Below are 5224 nucleotides of genomic sequence, written 5' to 3'. Positions count from 1 at the left end.
GTCCCCCCCGGCAGCCGCCTCAGCCAATCAACGAGCAAAGCTCCTGAAGCCCTCCGCCAATTAGGTGCCGACCACTAGGCCCGCCCCTTGCAGCGTGGCCCGGCCGCTCTACCACGCCTGCGCCTGCCGCGAGGGCCTGCCGGGAGTTGGAGTTCCGCCCCGGCGTACAAAGGCCAGTCAGAGGCCAAGAGCAAAGGAGGGAAAAGAACAAAAGGGCGAAGAAGGAAGCGCGTGCCCCTAGCTAGGGCGGAGTATCGCCCGCTTTCTTCTCTAGGAGACCACAGCTCTGTCAAGCCAGGGTGGTTGCCCTGCTTCTCCTCACGTCCCTACGTGCTTGTCTCGAGTTGGATCATAGCATTTGCGGTGTTGGACTCGATGCAGGCGGTGGCCTGTGTTGAGCTCCTCTGGGATTAGCCTCCTCTTGACAGCGCAGGCCAGAGAGGAAAGCAGCAGCCGCCCACTCCCCCGGGGAGACTCGAGGCCGCGCTGGAACTTTGAGCCCCGCCCACGCACTACATTTCCCAGCAGCGCCTGCGGCGAGGGCAACCCTCCGCGCGGACTACAACTCCCAGTCAGCCTTGCGCCGCCGCCTGGTTCTGGAGAGCAGTCAGCGCCCGGGCCCCGAGGCGTCCCAGCTCCCACGCTGTTAACCCTGTAGAGGCGTCCGGCCGCGTCCTTCTAAAGAGGGCGCCCCTTGAGAGGCGGGGTGAATTGCGCCCAGCGGAAGGGAAGCGAAAACCCCCGAGAGAAATCAGGAGCGTGCTGGGGCACTGGGCGTGTAAGGAAGGGTCTGGTTATCATCTTCCAGGGCTTGTCGGCTGAAAGGGTTCCTGGTGGCCTCCCGTACCAAAGGGACCCTGGGCCTCTGAGAGCCTGAGCCAGGCAGGCCCTCAGCACGTTAGAAGTCCCTGTCCGGCTGCAGGTAGGAGGCCGAAAACCCGTGTTGGGGACGAACAAACAAACTTACCTCCTGGCCCGCAATAGATCCACTAGTTGGCTGGCTCCAAGATCCGAGAGGCCTCAAACAGATCGCAGAGCTGCAGACAGGTTTCTCTGACCTCTGGGCTTGCAAAGATCTAGAGATCACTGGCAGATGCCCGGGATCTCTGACCCACAGGTAGCTCTCAAATCCGTAGACTGCAGTCAAAGCCCAGAGGTGTAGGCTGATCCCAGCGACTCACAGATTCTCAAGATCTCAGACTCAGGCAACTCAGAGAACCTGCACGCTCAGGAGTAGATCCTTGAGACCACAGCAGCTGGCTAAGAAACACCAGCAGCAGCTACACTGCATTCAGCTAGAGTGCCTAGGAGCGGAAGGACTTGCAGTCTTCCCTTTCCCCAGCCAGGATGAGGGAGTTAGACAATGGAAGTCTAGCACAAGGGAAAGCAGGCATTCTGCGTGGGGAAGAGCTCCGAGCCTGCTGTAGCCTTGGAGAGGGAAGTGATGGAAAAAGAATATAGCAGCTTATTAGTGACTCCCACCCTCTTCAAGTTATAAATATCCCCAGAACCTTGGCTACGTGCCCAGAAGCCTGTAGTCTCTAACTGTACAGGAGACTTCTCTGCCTGGGCTGGGAAAGGGGCTTTTCTTTTGTTTTGCAGATACTTTCACCCACTGAGTGACTTATTTTTTTAAAAAAACATGACTTTAGGCCATGCTTTTATTAGTGAGTGTCCTGTTCCCAGTGCCCAGTTATTTATGGTTAAATTACTCAAGTGTCTTAAAAGAAGAACTAACAGGACCCTACCCAGCTATAATGCCCACTTTCCCACTCCTCTTCCCACTCCCGCATATGGGGCTAGGAATTCTTTAGATGCCACAGAATTGTGCCATGCGACCCCCTCTGAAATTGACCTGGTCACAATATAGGATGGAATCCTGGAGGGTTCCCAAAAGGCAGAGTCCCCAGTGGAAAGACTGGGCATAAGGTCAGAGAGACCTGGGTTGGAATCCAGGCCGCATCCTTTAAAGTCACTGAATCCTTCCAGGCCAGGTTCCTTTTCCGTAAAATGGGATAATCATACAGAAGGATGTTGCGAGGTCTCCGAGCTGACCTAAAGCACTCTGCACAGATTGAGCGCTCAGATAATGGCTGTTGTTGTCATTGATCTTGCCCTTGGTGGCAGGGGAGACTTCCAGAAAGTCCTGTAGCTGTATTCAGGCGCTCAGAAAATCTAGGAACTCAGAGCGGCTCTGTAGCGTGAGGATCGTAGGCCATCTCATCCTCACATTGTGTTTCTGCTGGGAATTTGGGCAGAATTGGCCGGTTTGGTCGGTTCAAAGGACTGGTGTGTTGAGCCCAGTAGAGCAGAGGTCCTGGGGCTGCCAGAAACCCGATGACTTGAGGCCTCGTGCTCAGGAAAGCCTCTGGGTCAGGGGTTAATATCCAAACTCTGAGGAAGGATCAGTTTAGGCTCTGACTGAGTAATCACAGGTTTCTAACTGGGCCTAAGGTGAGAGGAGGGCCTGAGCCCTCAGCCCAGCGGGGCTGCCTTTTCATCCCTCTCTGACAGATTGCTTTGTAGACTTTCTTAGGCGGCCCTCCCTTGCCTAGTGCTTTAAGCCTTTCTTTGTCCTCTTGCTTTCTTTTATTCCTCAGGCCTGCCTCAGGGCAGGAGCACTCGGCAAGCCCAGCTTGGCTGCTTGCCTCCTTCTGTGAGTAAGTGCTGCTTTCTTTCTTCACCTGGGACCCTCCAGAGGGTGGAGGAGAAGAGAGGCTGAGAGCGGATGGAAAGCATAACTGCATTTGGAACCCCTAGGGGGAGTGGGGAGGAGAGGGAGGAAAGACAGTGGCTGAGGGGCTTCCTGTTGCAGCCTTCAGCTGGACTCTCAGGGTTGGAGTCACAGAAGGAGGACATGGCTTCCTGCCCCATTGTTTGAGACTTCAGTGTTTCTCAGGAATACTATCTTGTGAGTTTTCAATAACCTGGAAAGCTGTGTTTGTTCCAACCAGCCAGCAAACAATGAGCACCTACTGTGTGCAGAGGCAGTAGTGTAGCCTATCACTGGGGAAAGAGGCCCGGGGAGCCCTATGGCCAGGGTCCCCAACTTAGGCTTCTGATGTCGTCTCTACAGTTTACACGTTATGATGGAACCGCTGACTAATTTGATCAGTGACCCTCCTTGGGTATCCTGAAATTTGTGCCCTATTGTGAGACCACTGTGCATGTGAAACACTGAAAATGATTACATTTTCATTCATTTCTTAAACATTTAAAGATAGGTCTTGATGTTTGTAATCCTGTCGTGTCATCTCTTCATTTTCAAATACACCAGAAATCTCAGAAAACCCAAGTGGCATCTTGACCCCTGCTAGGAACAGTGATGAAGGCTTGTCACCACACAAGGAGTTGTGGATGTAGAAGACACACTAACTGGCAGTCATTGCAGTCCAAGCGCTTAGTAAGGGATGAGCTAGTCTGCACCCAGAACGGGGCGGACTCCTCGCTGGGAAGGAGGGAGGAGGCTCTCCAGAAGAGGTGACATCTGAGCTGCCTTACAGAGACTGTAGGAGTTTGGGAGGTGGAGAAGGTGGGAGGGAAAGCGTTCCAGTCCTCCAGAACAGCATGTGCGAAGGCACTGAGGCGTGATCCAGAATGACCAGGATTGGTTGTGGCTGGAGGAAAGATTGTGGGAGTGGAGTGGCAGGAGGAGGAAGCAGAGCAGGGACCGTCTCTTATGCCCCCTTGCCTGCCAGCCTGCTTATCTCTGCCTTTGCTGTCGGTCAGCAAAGCCAGCGATGAGATGCAGCTGGGGGGTTCCCCCTCGGGTGCTGGCCTGGGTGAGAAGAGCAGATTGGGGCTGCAGCAGGGAGGTGGCCTAGAGAGGACTCGTGACCTCATGCATTTCAGTTGGTTTTCTCAAAGAACCGTATTTTCAACATATGTAGACAATTGCATTAAAAATGTACAACAAATTTATTTAGTACTGTTTAACCCACTTAAAGACACAAAGAGGCCCATGTTCCCTGAACCCTATTCTGTTCCAGTCACTGAGCTGAGAAATAGGACACCACCCCTCACAATGGCTGCAGGGCTGTGAGGATTAACTGAGAACGGCGCAGAGGTGGACCTTGGCAGTCGGCGGACATCATTATGGTGGGGGAAGGAGACAAGGCACAGAAGCCTTGTGAGCTGAAGCCGTATTTCAGAGTGGCTCAGAACATGACCGGGCACCTGGGTTCAAATCCAGGCACACATGGACATATCCCCAGTACGTTTTGCAAGCTGCCAGGTCCAGGACTGGAATCAGACACCTGACTCCTACTAACAAATGAGTCTCAGAAAATCTTGGCTTTTCTATCCATAGAGACTGTAATAATACAAATTCGTAGAGACAGAAAGTACAAGCGTGGCTGCCAGGGCCAGGAGGAGGAGGAAATGAGCTGTCATTGAATGGGTGTAAAGGTTCAGTTTTGCAAGCTGAGGAGTTCTGGACTGGTTGCACAACAGCGTTAATATATTTAACCCTACTGAACTACAAACATAAAAATGGTAAGCCCAGCGGCCAGCAGTTGGCGTAAAGGCTATGTCGCTGGACTCCCACGTAGTCGACCGCGGTTCGTGTCCTGGTGGCTTAAAACTCATGCCGGGCGCGTGTGCGTGCGTGCCCAAAGTCCTGAAAGGAGAATGGAGGAGAAGGGATTGCAGCATGACCATCTCCCCTGGGGGGTGATTTCTCGCTTTCTGTCTCTCTGTCTCTCTCTGTCTCTCTGGCGAGCGCACACGCCCTATATCGAAAACCTCTCCCCCCCCCAAAAAAAATGGTAAGCCCAGTGGCCAGCAGGTGGCGTAGTGATTGAGGGGCTGGACTCCCACATGGATGATCGTGGTTTGAGTCCCGGAACTGGCAGGCTGAAGCTCACGCCAGGCATGTGTGCATGCATGCCCAAAATCTTGAGAGGAGAAAGAAGGAGAAGGGATTGTAGCATGGCCATGTCCCTGGGGGTGATTTCTCACTTTCTGTCTCGCTGTGTCTCTGTGTCTCTCTGGAGAGCACATGCGCCCTATAGCAAAAAATCTCTCAGAAAATAAAAAGAAAAAGGTAAGCCCAGACTAGGTAGCACAGTCTGTAGCTTACTGGACTGTAGAACCTGAAGTCACGTGGCTTCCCACAGGTTCAGATCCCTAGGTTGGCCTGAAAAGATGCCAGGTGTTCGTGCATAGGCGTCCAAGATCCTGAGGAGCCAGAGGACAAGGGAGAGAAGGTCACGACATGAGATAC

The 5224-nt window shown here is 53.3% G+C and overlaps 1 protein-coding gene across 2 annotated transcripts in view; it reads right to left on the bottom strand.

The window, feature by feature from the left end:
• Positions 1–1483, bottom strand: part of ZNF436 (zinc finger protein 436) — an 11762-nt gene extending 10279 nt beyond the window's left edge. Inside the window, exon 1 of one of the 2 annotated variants that reach the window (XM_006145153.3) lies at positions 968–1483. The gene's annotated coding sequence lies outside the window, so the exon portion shown is untranslated. The remainder of the gene's footprint in view (positions 1–967) is intronic. The other variant, XM_006145156.3, reaches the window with a different exon arrangement.
• Between the last annotated feature and the right edge of the window lie 3741 nt (positions 1484–5224).

Source organism: Tupaia chinensis, unplaced genomic scaffold (assembly GCF_000334495.1).
Source record: "Tupaia chinensis unplaced genomic scaffold, TupChi_1.0 Scaffold000146_1, whole genome shotgun sequence".
NCBI lineage: Eukaryota > Metazoa > Chordata > Mammalia > Scandentia > Tupaiidae > Tupaia > Tupaia belangeri.
The sequence above is the reverse complement of the archived record's forward strand: the minus strand, read 5'-3'. Positions and strand labels throughout refer to the sequence as shown.